The 14,974-nt window shown below is 38.5% G+C and overlaps 1 pseudogene; it reads left to right on the forward strand.

The window, feature by feature from the left end:
• The first annotated feature begins 61 nt into the window (after positions 1 to 61).
• Positions 62 to 14,974, forward strand: part of LOC102992253 (60S ribosomal protein L13a-like) — a 21,408-nt pseudogene continuing 6,495 nt past the window's right edge.

Here is a 14,974-nt window from a genome sequence, read left to right on the forward strand (position 1 = left end):
GGCTAAGGAGAGGCGGGGCCAGTGAGGGGCAGGCCTAGAGAAGGTTTCCGCAGAGCGAGAGCTGCGGAAGGACGGGAAAGACAGAAAACTAGAGAAACTTTGGACTTGATCTGGGGAAAGCTGGAGAGGCCAGGACATGGGGAGGCTTCTAGACAGAAGGGAAAAGGAAGACACTAATGTCATCTCGGAAGCATCTCTTCCCCAACACCATACCCACCAAACCTGCTTGGCTGTCTCTCCTTTACCTTCTCTGAAGAAGGCTAGGGAAGGTCTCTGAGTGGTCCGGTAGACATGGAGGTAAGATGGACAGAGCAGAAATGCTTGAAATTCTTAGGGGTCAGATGCTAGAACAATATTACATTCGTTCTGTTATTAACTTTAAAACATTTTTCTGAGACGAGGTCCATGGGATTCCCCAGAAGGCCAAAGGGTCCATCTCACAAAAAGGATTAAGAAACCTAATCCATAATGGTATTTTGCCCCGTGGATGGTGGCAGATGATCTAAAAAGGTATCATGGTGTCCAACCAAGATTTCTGCTGGTTGCATAATTTTGATCTTTTGCAACTCAAAGACCTTTTTGTTCCCTCAAGTCCCTTTGATGTTGCTATATTTCTTACCACCAGGCTGCATTTTGGTTTGGATAAAGTAGACAGTTTAAACATCAATCAGTGTAACAGTACATGGGTGCCAGTAAACTCTGACAACCCATGTTTCCTAATCTGTAAAATGGGGTAAAATTGTGCAACCAGTTAGATTTGAGGAGGTGACTACGTAAAATAAACATAGAACATGTTTGCACAGTGCCTATCAAAGTAAATGTTCATTAAAATGTCCACTTGTTTTACATTTATATATTGAAATGTTTCTCCTACTATACTTGAAAGAAAGCCTTGAAGTTGATGGCAAACTCTGCATTTATGCCAGTTTGCAAGAAGAAAAAATGATTAGACTTGGCAGCGTAGATAAATTACTGCTGTATTCAGTTCAAGGCTGGTTGTGTTCTGTTTTATGAGGATGGTAGGAGGGATGGGGTAGTTCCCTGCACTAAATGCACGAGAGGTTAGAGACTCTTAAGTTTGGTCCTCTTTATAAAAAAATATTTAAACTAAAGTTTAATTGCTTAAAAAAGGAATTTCTTCAAAAACCATTGACTATGAAGTATTTTCATATATCGTCAAGGAATTCCATTTTAAAGGTGGGCTTTGATGAGGCTGCAGCTTTATCACTTTATAGAAATTGATAAATGAAGACAAGCATGAGAGTATAAATGGCATTATGAAAGATATAAGGTGGGAAGTTTAAATTGTGTTTATTACGTGTGTTTAAACGTGTGCTTATCTACTAAACTCAGAAGGTAAATGTATATACATTTGGGTATGTTGATATTTACAACCATGCTTATTTTATTAGAGCTAATGAAGGAAAGAGTCATATTAGGAAATAATTTTTATTTTGTGGCAAAAATCTGGAAAAGGGTTGGAAGGGGGTCCAGAAAGACCTGTTCTCCTTTAGGACTTGTCTATTATAATAGGCCAGCCTCTTTCCTTTGTGAAAAACACTCTTTAGAGGAACTTCCAGCAACATGGCAGGTGAGGAATAATATATTTGGGGCTTCCTAAAATCCCAACAGACAAACGTTCTAAGGGCTGGGGTTGGGGTTCTAGTACTCACACGTGGACTAAAGATGTGCTGCTGGGCCATAGCTGGTGCGAAGCTGGACTAGGGACTTCTTTATGGAGCCTGGATCCCCTAAGAGCTGCCCCTTCCATTCCAATGAAACCAGAAAATCCCCAGACTGTAGACCATGGAGCCCTCAAGGAACCTCATGCTTTTCCTGAAGCCTTAGGTAGAAAAAAACAAAAAGGCAACTGGAAGAAACCACACCCCAAGCCTATGCCAGAGATGGAATTTAAATTTACATTACCTGCAACCGAATGGGAGACATAAGGAGATAAATTAACACAAAGGACCATTGAAACGCCTGGGACCCTGCCAGAATCAAAACCAGTGACACTTTCACAGCTAGGACATGTGCAATTATCCAAGAGAAAACAACACCCACAAGAAGGTGCATGTACAAAAAGTGAGTTACAAAGACCTGAGGGAACAACTCTCCATGTCAGAGAGTTAGCAGATGTGCAAACAGGACCATCAGAACCAAAGAACCACAGATAACAGACCAATATGAGAGTAATTATTCAACATGTATTTGTGATAATATAAGAGGTAAAAGAAGGTCTAGAAAATAGAACACTAAGAAAAAGATAAATGAATGTGAAAAAGAAGCAAAAAAAGCAAACCACCTTTTACAAATAAAAACTATTAACAGTCACTACAATTAGAAACGTAAAAGAGGAGGTAAAGTAGTTGTCCTACCACAGTTCAAGAGGGAAATAAGAAGGTGGCTATGAGGAAATTCTCCAGAAAGCAACACAGAGATATAAAGAAATGGAAAACATGAAAGATTAACTAAGAGACATGAAGGACACATTGAAAAGGTAAAACATTTATGACTGGAGTTCCACAAGAAGAGAACAGAGAGGTTAAGAGGTGAGGTGGATGGGTGGGGAGACAGATAGATAAATGGACATATGGAAACAAAGAGAAACTAAAATTCTAAACAGCAAAAAACATAAACAGGGGAGGACAAAGTCAGAGTTTTCTTTAGAAGGTGGGTAAGGGATATTGATTAATTGTCTTCTGTGCATGTTAAAATTTAATGGAATAAATTCTCAAAAGGCAACAATAAGAAAGCAAGCAAACAAATAAAAATGGGCAAAAGATTTAAACAGACATTTCACCAAGAATATATACTGATGGCAAATAAGAACATGAAAAGATAGGCAAATAAGAACATGAAAAGATACTCAACATCATTCATCATCAGGATAATATAAATTAAAATCACATATGAGATATAAATATGCACCTTTTAGAGAGCTGAAATTAAAAAGATTGACCAAAATAAGTGTTGGCAAGGATGTGGAAGAAATAGAACTCTCCTGCATTGCTGATGGGAATGGAAATGGGACAGACACTGTGGAAAACTGACAATTTCTTTAAAAGTTAAACATACACGGAAGGGGGAAGGGTAAGCTGGGACAAAGTGAGAGAGTAGCATTGACATATATACACTACCAAATGTAAAATAAATAGCTAGTGCGAAGCAGCTGCGTAGCACAGGGAGATCAGCTTGGTGCTTTGTGACCACCTAGAGGGGTGGGATAGGGAGGGTGGGAGGGAGACGCAAGAGAGAGGGGGTATTGGGATATATGTATACATATATCTGAATCACTTTGTTGTACAGCAGAAACTAACACAACATTGTACAACAATTATACTCCAATAAAGATGTTAAAAAAAAAATACACCTACCATACAATCTAGCCATTCCATTCCTAAATATTTATCCAAGAGAAAAAAAAATAGCATTGTTCATATAGACACAAATGTTCATAGCATCTTAATTTGTAATAGCCAAAAACTGGAAACAACTCAAATGACCTTCAGTGGGTGAACTGATAAAACAAATTGTGATATATCCACCATCCAAGCACTACTCAGCAATACACTTTTAAACGATTAACATATGTGTATATGAACTTGTGTGCATATGTATGTGATATATATTGTATATATATACAATGTAATTTATGCAATTTTGTATAAATCATTCAATTCAGGAGTGAGGTAGCATGATACCTGCAATTTACATTCAAATTGGTCAGTTAAAAATTGTGTAATCTATATAGAAATGCAAAAGTAACAAAATATAAACAACTGATAAATTTAGGTAAGGGTAGCAATATTTTCTATTCTATTCCTTCAAATTTTCTTCATATTTGAAATTATTCAAAATAGAAATTTTGAGAAAACCCAGCTATATGTGTTTATATGAGACGTAACTAAAGTATAATTACACAGAAAATGTAGAGGTAAATTATGCAAAATATACACAAGTAAGCCTTAAACAAAAGAAAGCTGATGTGGCTGTAAAAATATCAGACAAAACAGACTTTAAGGCAAGAAAAGTATTATTAGAAAGAAGTTCATGAGTTAAAGGACAAAGGACACAACTCTTCAGGAGTTCTGAATGCCTAAATTTATATTCATTTCACAACATAGTCTCAAATACATAAGGCAAAAGATGTTACCCGTGCAGTCTTCCCTCAGTATTTGGGGGGATTGATTCCAGGACCCCTGAAGATACCAAAATCCACAGATACTCACATCCCTTATATGAATTGGTATATTTGTATATAACCTATGCACATCCTCACATATACTTTAAATCATCTCTAGATTACTTATAATACCTAATACAATGTAAATGCTACATAAAGAGTTGCCTGTGTATAGCATTTTCAAGCTTTGCTTTTTGGAACTTTCTGGAATTTTTTTATGTTTTCAGTTTGTGGTTCGTTAAATCGAGGAAACCCATGGATGTGAAGGGCTCACTGTACAAGGAAAAATCATCAAATTTACAATCATAGTGGACGATTTTAAGGCTCTTTTCTAGGAAGTGGATTGATCAAGTAGACAAAAAAATTGGTAAAGATATGAAAGATTTGAGCATATAATTCATATGTCTGATATAAAGGGCATTTATAGAACCCAATTACAAACTCTCATAAAACATTTATTAAAATTGATGATTCCATAAGCCACAAAGGATGTTTTCAACCTACAGGAAAGAATCTATATCATTCTCTGATGAAAGAATCTATATCATTCTCTGATGACAATGTAAAAGATAAAAGAAAGGAATAAAAAGGAAACAAAAATAGCCAATCCCTGCCCCCTCATATATTTGAAAACAAAACAAAACAAATACACACTTACTCTAGGAACTTAGCCAGCAATTAATTCCCTGCATTAAATTCCTTTCTGCTTGAAATACCTAGAGTGTTTTTTTTCTGCACTTACTCTTGACTGATTGTTGTCTACATTAAAAAGCAAGAACTCCTGTTCAGCTACATACTATAAATAAATTAAAATCCAACACATAGATTTGTAGAAGACACTTGTTACTCACAAAACCAACCAAGGATCAATATTGATGATATACACAGAACTAGGAATCAGTGAGAAAATCCCAGATAACGAAATTGAAAATACGAACAGTGAGAAAACCCAAATAGCATAAGAACACATGAAAAGTTGCTTAACTTCCAGAGTAACTGGAGAAGTGCAAAATAAATTACATCATTTCATTTACGTTAAATTGGCAAAAACTTAAAAATTAGGTGTTGGTGAATATAGAGGGAAATGATAGCTCTAACAAAGTATTCTGGTTAAAATTTAAATGATAGTTTGAAAAACAACTTGAAAAGACCTATTAAATTTGAGGATACATGTACTGTCTGGCCCAGAAGTTCCACATCTATTAGTACACCTGAGACAACTGCTAAAATTGCATAAGGATGCACATTGTTTTAGTGGCAAAAAAATTTTGTGATAAAACATAATGATCTACCAACCAGAAAATAAATATCAATAAATTGTGGTTTATTCATTTTATAGCTTTTGAAATTAAAAAATAATCTACTTACAAATTATGGATAAATCTTGAAAACACTGATGAATGAAGACAGCAAGTTGTAGAAGGACATACAGAGTAAGATACTTTATAGTGTTTACGGACAATACATATGCCCTGAAAACTGTGAATGTGAATGGGAAGAATTCCCGTTAACTTCAACAGTAACTATAACATTTTATTTCTTTAAAAAAGTATGAGGCAAATAAGGCACAATAGTAATGTATACACTGGGTGGTGGGTTCATGAATGTTATTCTCTACACTTTTCTGTATATTTGAAATTTGTGTAATTTAAACAAAGAAAGAAAATAATTCTAATAAAGGTGTAATACTATAATTGCCATTAACAATAGCAGAAGAAAAACACCATTCTGAGATACTATGAAAAATGAATGAATAGTGAATGTTTACAAATGCCTAACTTTGCACAGGGAACAAAGTTAGGCATTACCTATTGTGATTGATCAGTGTTTTGGGTTTTGTTTTCAGTTAGGGGATTAAAAGAATATCTGTTCTTATTCACTAGTAAAAGCTACTAGGCCCCAAGTAACTGAAAAATGAATGAAATATATGGTATCATGTATAAAACATCTGTGTAAAGATCAGAACTTCTCACTTTCCATAGAGATGGGTTTCACAGTACAGAACTAATTTGATTTGTGGATTCCCAAGATAGAATCTTGGTCACAAAAACTAGCTTTGCAATAAATAATCTCGGTTCTGGTCTTTAAGAACCTGGCAAATCACTTCAATTTTTATACCTGTTTACTTAACAGTGATATAAATATGATAATACAAATGAAAGCTCTCTGTAAAGTGAAAATAAAACCCTTATGAAATGTATTATCTCAGTAGTTAACTCTAAATTCTATAGCTGAGCTGATGTTAATCTGTTTCAAGGGCCATCCAAATAATTTAGTTCTAGTCTACTCAATTTGTACTGTTGAATGTCTGCCTCTATTAAAATGCTCAAGAGCTTTATCTTGCTAGGGCAATGGAGAAGCAAAAGAGGGTGATGAAGCTGTTACCAGGCTCCAAAACTTATAAAATATTAACTTGTAAGTTGGTTCATAATAGATTAAGTCTCCTGAGTACTCTTTATAACAGAAACTATGCTAAGGGTTTTCATTTAATCTTTACAATACCAGTTTTAAAATCAGTTCTATTATACTCTCCAGATTTTACATGAAGAAACTGAAGTTTAGAGAAGTGAAATAACTTGTCCACAGTCACATGGGTAGGTCAAAGGCAAAGCTGAGGTTTGGATCTAGTTTTGTTGGATTCTAGAACCTATTTCTCATGTCTGGATCACCCATTACTGATACAGGATCTATAGACATGAAGCAGTGAACATAACTTCTAACCCAATTAGATCTGTAAACACGGTTTTCATTCCTAAAAGACTTTAATGAACCATTATAGCCATAAAACTATAAAATTTAATACTTAAAAATGATTTAGATATCACCCGTAATTTATTCTTCTTTTAATTTATTTGTGTACTCATTTGATAGGTATTTATTGAATATTGATCAATATTTATCAAACAAGTGACTATATAAATAGGTAAAAGAATAAATTAAAGACAATATCTGTATTCTCCTTAAGTATGAAATTTTATGCTTCCATGGCTATAACAGCTATTGTAGAAAAGATACACGAGATGCAAATTCTTATCTTTAGCTTGCAGTCCACATGAACACAATTAATTAGAGAAAGTATTTTATGTATGTCATGTATTATCTAGTCCACCACTTTTACAGCTGAGAGAATTGAGGTACAAAGAGGTAATACCTTGAATAATAATTTGGCTATCCAGTTAGTCAAATCATGTTGTCACAGACCCATGAAGACCAAGTGTCCCTAGTGTATTTTGCCTGTTAATATAAATATAATAAGACATACAAATTAGGTGTTAGGAAAGATGAGTTTATAGTTTTTCCTGTTAAAACATGCTTTGTGTGAACTTTATTAAATGAAAATAATAATTCACAAAACTAGGTTTGTTTGACTCCTGGAAGGGATCAGAGAATAAAATCATCAACCACCTTCCTTCCAGTAAGGGGATTCCAGAGACTAGCTGAAAGTATTGTATTACGAAGTCCCTTCCGTTGCCCTGACAAATCACCACAGGGGATCCAAGTTCAGCACTAGGATGTTTCAGACCACGTCTAGGGTTTCAGCTGCGTTGTGATCTCCAGACTGCAGGGCTGCACTTTTATATGAATCAGCATAAATATAGGTTCCTCTCTTAGAGTGGAGCACTCAAGTTTGGATCCAAAGCCTGACTGGGATTGTAGACTATGCTCTTCATAACTTCAGGCAACTTAATTTAGGCCATTTCCACCTAGTAAAGGTCTCATTCAGGTCCTCTCTACGCACTGTCTCACTAGGGTTGTGTGTCCATGAGGGTAGATCAGATTTTATTTGGAAGTTTAAAAACCTTACAATGATACTCCTCTCTTTCCTTCAAACCCCACATATGATTTGTAAACAGCTTTTGCTATTTCTACTTCCCACATAGCTTGGATTTTTCCACTGCTTTCCATCTGTACTACCCACGTAGCCAAAGCCCCATGACTGTTCCCCTGATTGCTCAGTGACCTTCTGATGGTCTCCCTGATGGAGTCCCCTCCCAACACAGAGACACACAGAGTGCTGTATTAAAATACTGAGTCATCCTGTCACCCCACTCCTTACAACCATTCATTGGCTTAGGGGTGCGTTAAATAACATTCAAACTTCTTCCCCTAGCCTACAGGGTCCTCCGCCATCTGATTGGCCCTTCCTGCATCTTCATCCCCATTTTCTCCACCCTCCCTTCACTCACTAGACTCCAGCCTGCTGTTCCTTAGTTTCTGGGTTGTGCCAAGTATGTCCTTACCTCAGAAACATGGTCCTCACTCTTTTCTCTGCCTCAGCAGCTTTCCCCACACCCTTCACTCATTCTCATCCTTTGGGTATCAGCCTGAATCTTCCTTCCATAGACTCTCCCCCTCAGCCTCTTTTATTTGCTATCTCAGCCATTTGCTTTTTTCCTGTATAAAATTTACTGCTACTTGTGACTGAACCTGCACCCCAGTGGGGGCAGTAGGAAAACTAAAAAGTAAACAAGTAAGTGCTCTTTGATTTCCAACAATGATCTTGATCTGTAATTAGCTGAGCATCTGTCGTCTCCATTAGAGCGTAAGCCCAACAGCAGAGACCTGTCCATCTCTCTCACCACTGTTTTCCCCAGTTATGAACATGTAATAACATGTAAATATCTGTTGGGTGAATTAATATAAGAATTCTGTTGATCCTTATATATATATTCATATATATATGAATTATATACGAATTGTATACTAAGTTCTTTTGTCAGTTCCATTAGATTTTAAGTTGTTCTCAGTTTTCTACATAGACAATCATATTGTCAGGAGTGGGGAAGATAATTGTATCATAGCTTATCCAATAGCTATATCAATTCTTTTCCTTTCCCATGTTATTATATGGGTTGAAACTTCTGAGGAGATATCTCTGGCTCCATCGTGGGAAATAGGGTAAACTAGCAGGTGGAGCTCCAGGCCCCCAGTCTTGCAAGGGGGAAGAGATATGGGAACATATGTATATGTATAACTGATTCACTTTGTTGTAAAGCAGAAACTAACACACCATTGTAAAGCAATTATACTCCAATAAAGATGTTAAAAAAAATAAAAGGTTGGTTTTCTAATTGCTCTACAGAAGAGTTTATGAGGGGAAAAGTGTTCTACTCCCCAAAAGAAACTTGAGAATCACTGGGCCAGAACTTCTGAAACAATGTAAACAGTGGTATCCCAGTCATCCTTGTCTTTTTAAAAATGATCATTTATTGACTATTTAATATGAGCCAGGTAATATGCTAACTAGTTAAAATACGTTTTCTCACTACAAACCCTATGAATTGTATATCAATATTTCCATTTAACAAATAGCTTTAAAAAGACTAAGTGAAATGTCCATAGATGCGAAGAAAGTAAATATTACAGTCAGGATCCAAATCTTTCTAATTCTAGCCACTTCTCACAACTACTGAGGTAAATAAGGCCATATATGTGGAGATTTTAAAATACTTTTCCCCCTTTGGTAATTTGAAGGTAGACAAATTGTACTTTCTAAAAAATAGCCACAACAATATCTCTTATCCCACATAACCTCCTATGATGTGACTGTGACGCTCATACCACCAAAAGGTAGTGTCTGTCCCCTCATTTTGAATCAGGGTGAGCTTCTGCCCACACTCAGAAGTGATATTCTGTGACTTCCAAGACCAGGTCATAGACGATAATACTGCTTCCTGTTTCTCTAGATGATAATACTGCTTCCTGTTTCCCTAGGAAGTCTATCTCAATTCCTAGATGCCATGAAATGAGGAAGACCAAGCAGCCTTGGAGGTGATCCAAGGCCCCTGGCTCACAGCCCTGGCTGAGTTTATAGCTGGCAGTTAGCACTAGCTTGCCAGCCATGTAAGCAAGTCATCTTTAAAGTAGATCCTGGGGGAGGAGCTTCAAGATGGCGGAAGAGTAAGACGTGGAGATCACCTTCCTCCCCACAAATACATCAGAAATACATCTACATGTGGAACAACTCCTACAGAACACCTACTGAACGCTGACAGAAGACCTCAGACCTCCCAAAAGGCAAGAAACTCCCCACGTACCTGGGTAGGGCAAAAGAAAAAAGAATAAACAGAGACGAAAGAATAGGGACGGGACCTGCACCAGTGGGAGGGAGCTGTGAAGGAGGAAAGGTTTCCACCCACTAGAAGCCCCTTCGTGGACGGAGACTGCGAGTGGCGGAGGGGGGGAGCTTCGGAGCCGCGGAGGAGAGCGCAGCAACAGGGGTGCGGAGGGCAAAGCGGAGAGATTCCCGCACAGAGGATCGGTGCCGACCAGTCGTGGACGGAAACTGCGGGTGGCGGAGGTGGGGAGCTTCGGAGCCGCGGAGGAGAGCGCAGCAACAGGGGTGCGGAGGGCAAAGCGGAGAGATTCCCGCACAGAGGATCGGTGCCGACCGGCACTCACCAGCCCGAGAGGCTTGTCTGCTCACCCGCCGGGACGGGCGGGGGCTGGGAGCTGAGGCTCGGGCTTCGGTCGGATCCCAGGGAGAGGTCTGGAGTTGGCTGCGTGAACACAGCCTGAAGGGGTTAGTGAGCTACAGCTGGCCGGGAGGGAGTCCGGGAAAGGGTCTGGAGCTGCCGAAGAGGCAAGAGACTATTTCTTGCCTCTTTGTTTCCTGATGCCCGAGGAGAGGAGATTAAGAGCGCCGCTTAAAGGAGCTCCAGAGATGGGCGCGAGCCGCGGCTGTCAGCGCGGACCCCAGAGACGGGCGTGAGACCCTAAGGCTGCTGCTGCCGCCACCAAGAAGCCTGTGTGCGAGCACAGGTCACTCTCCACACCGCCGCTCCCAGCAGCCTGTGCGGCCCGCCACTGCCAGGGTCCCGGGATCCAGGGACAACTTCCTGGGGAGAACACATGGTGCGCCTTAGGCTGGTGCAACGTCACGCCGGCCTCTGCCGCCGCAGGCTCGCCCCACAACCGTACCCCTCCTTCCCCCCGGCCTGAGTGAGCCAGAGCCCCGAGTCTGCTGCTCCTTTAACCCCGTCCTATCTAAGCGAAGAACAGACGCCCTCAGGCGACCTATGCGCAGAGGCGGGGCCAGATCCAAAGCTGAACCCCAGGAGCTGTGCGAACAAAGAAGGGAAAGGGAAATTTCTCCCAGCAGCCTCAGGAGCAGCGGATTAAATCTCCACAATCAGCTTGATGTACCCTGCATCTGTGGAACACCAGAATAGACAACCAGTCATCCCAAACTGAGGAGGTGGACTTTGGGAGCAACGATATATATTTTTCCCCCCTTTTCTCTTTTTGTGAGTGTGTATGTGTATGCTTCTGTGTGTGATTTTGTCTGTATAGCTTTGCTTTTACCATTTGTCCTAGGGTTCTGTCCATTTTTTGTTTGTTTTTTAGTATAGTTTTTAGGACATGTTATAATTGGTGGGTTTGTTTTTTGGTTTGGTTGCTCTCTTCTTTCTTTTTATTCCTATCACTTTTTAAAAATTTTTTAATCATTATTTTTTATTTTAATAACATTATTTTATCTTCTTCTTTCTTTCTTTCCTTTTTTTTTCCCTTTTATTCTGAGCCACGTGGATGACAGGCTCTTGGTACTCCAGCCAGTTGTCAGGGCTGTGCTTATGAGGTTGGAGAGCCAAGTTCAGGACATTAGTCCACAAGAGACCTCCCAGCTCCACATAATATCAAACGGTGAATATCTCACAGAGATCTCCATCTCAACGCCAAGACAAGATCCACTCAACGACCAGCAAGCTACAGTGCTGGACACCCTATGCCAAACAACTAGCAAGACAGGAACACAACCCCACCCATTAACAGAGAGGCTGCCTAAAATCATAATAAGGCCACAGACACCCCAAAACACACCATGAGACACGGACCTACACACCAAAAAGACAAGATACAGCCTCATCCACCAGAACACAGGCACTAGTCCCCTCTACCAGGAAGCCTACACAACCCACTGAACCAACCTTAGCCACTGGGGGCCGACACCAAAAACAACGGGAACTACGAACCTGCAGCCTGTGAAAGGAGACCCCAAACACAGTAAGTTAAGCAAAATAAGAAGACATAGAAACACACAGCAGATGAAGGAGCAAGGTAAACACCCACCACACCTAACAAATGAAGAGGAAAGAGGCAGTCTACCTGAAAAAGAATTCAGAATAATGATAGTAATGATGATCCAAAATCTTGGATATAGAATGTAGAAAATACAAGAAACGTTTAACTAAAGAGCAAACAAACAGTGATGAACAACATAATAAATGAAATTAAGAATTCCGTAGAAGGGATCAGTAGCAGAATAACTGAGGCAGAAGAACGGATAAGTGCCCTGGAAGATAAAATAGTGGAAATAACTACCCCAGAGCAAAATAAAGAAAAAAGAATGAAAATAATTGAGGACAACATCAGAGACCTCTGGGACAAAATTAAATGCACGAACATTTGAATTATAGGGGTCCCAGAAGAAGAAGAGAAAAAGAAAGGGACTGAGAAAATACTTGAAGAGATTATAGTTGAAAACTTCCCTAATATGGGAAAGGATATAGTTAAGTCCAGGAAACACAAGGTCCCATACAAGATAAATCCAAGGAGAAAGACGCCAAGACACATACTAATAAAACTAACAAAAATTAAATACAAAAAAAATATTAAAAGCAGCAAGGGAAAAACAACAAATAACATACAAGGGAATCCCCATAAGGTTGACAGGTGATCTTTCAGCAGAAACTCTGCAAGCCAGAAGGGAGTGGAAGGACATATTTAAAGTGATGAAAGGGAAAAACCTACAACCAAGATAACTCTACCCAGCAAGGATCTCATTCAGATTTGACAGAGAAATTCAAACCTTTACAGACAAGCAAAACCTAAGAGAATTCATCACCACCAAACCAGCTTTACAACAAATGCTAAAGGAACTTCTCTAGGCAGGAAACACAAGAGAAAGAAAAGACCTACAATAACAAACCCAAAACAATTAAGAAAATGGTAATAAGAACATACATGTCAATAATTACCTTAAATGTAAATGGATTAAATGCTCCAACCAAAAGACATGGACTGGCTGAATGGGTACAACAAACACATGGAGGCTAAACAATACACTACTAAATAACCAAGAGATCGCTGAAGAAATCAAAGAGGAAATCAAAAAATACCTAGAAACAAATGACAATGAAAACAAGACAACGCAAAACCTATGGGCTGCAGCAAAAGCAGTTCTAAGAGGGATGTTTAGAGCAATACAATCCTACCTTAAGAAACAAGAAACATCTCAAATAAACAACCTAACCTTACACCTAAAGCAATTAGAGAAAGAAGAACAAAAAAACCCCAGAGTTAGCAGAAGGAAAGAAATCATAAAGATCAGAAGATCATAAAGATCAGAAATAAACGAAAAAGAAATGAAGGAAACTATAGCAAAGATCAATAAAACTTAAAAGCTGGTTCCTTAACAAAATTGATAAACCAATAGCCAGACTCATCAAGAAAAAAAGGGAGAAGACTCAAATCAATAGAATTAGAAATGAAAAAGGAGAAGTAACAACTGGAAATACAAAGGATCATAACAGATTACTACAAGCAACTCTATGCCAATAAAATGGACAACCGGGAAGAAATGGACAAATTCTGAGAAATGCACAACCTTCCAAGACTGAACCAGGAAGAAATAGAAAATATAAATAGACCAATCACAAGCACTGAAATTGAAACTGTGATTTAAAATCTTCGAACAAACAAAAGCCAAGGACCAGATGGCTTCACAGGCTAATTCTATCAAACATTTAGAGAAGGGCTAACACCTATCCTTCTCAAACTCTTCCAAAATATAGCAGAGGGAGGAACACTCCCAAACTCATTCTACGAGGCCACCATCACCCTGATACCCAAACCAGACTAAGATGACACAAAAGAAGAGAACTACAGGCCAATATTACTGATGAACATAGATGCAAAAATCCTCAACAAAATAGTAGCAAACAGGATCCAACAGCACATTAAAAGGATCATACACCATGATCAAGTGGGGTTTATCCCAGGAATGCAAGGATTCTTCAATATATGCAAATCAATCAATGTGATACACCATGTTAACAAATTGAAGGAGAAAAACCATTTGATCATCTCAATAGATGCAGAGAAAGCTCTCCACAAAATTCAACACCCATTTATGATTAAAACCCTCCAGAAAGAAGGCATAGAGGGAAATTACCTCAACATAATTAAGGCCATATATGACAAACCCACAGCTAACATGGTTCTCAATGGTGAAAAATTGAAACCATTTCCTCTAAGTTCAGGAACAAGACAAGGTCGTCCACTATCACCACTATTATTCAACATAGTTTTGGAAGTTTTAGCCACAGCAGTCAGACAAGAAAAAGAAATAAAAGGAATCCAAATCGGAAAAGAAGTAAAGCTGTCACTGTTTGCAGATGACATGATACTATACATAGAGAATCCCAAAGATGCTACCAGAAAACTACTAGAGCTAATCAATGAATTTCATAAAGTAGCAGGATAAAAAATGCACAGAAATCTCTTGCATTCCTATACACTAATGATAAAAATTCTGAATGTGGAATTAAGGAAACACTCCCATTTATCATTGCAACGAAAAGAATAAAATGACTAGGAATAAACCTACCTAAGGAGACAAAAGACCTGTATGCAGAAAATTATAAGACACTGATGAAAGAAATTAAAGATGATACAAATAGATGGAGAGATATACCATGTTCTTGGATTGGAAGAATCAACATTTTGAAAATGACTGTACTACCCAAAGCAATCTACAGATTCAATGCAATCCCTATCAAACTACCA

The sequence above is a fragment of the Physeter macrocephalus genome, chromosome 14 (assembly GCF_002837175.3).
Source record: "Physeter macrocephalus isolate SW-GA chromosome 14, ASM283717v5, whole genome shotgun sequence".
Classification (NCBI taxonomy): domain Eukaryota; kingdom Metazoa; phylum Chordata; class Mammalia; order Artiodactyla; family Physeteridae; genus Physeter; species Physeter macrocephalus.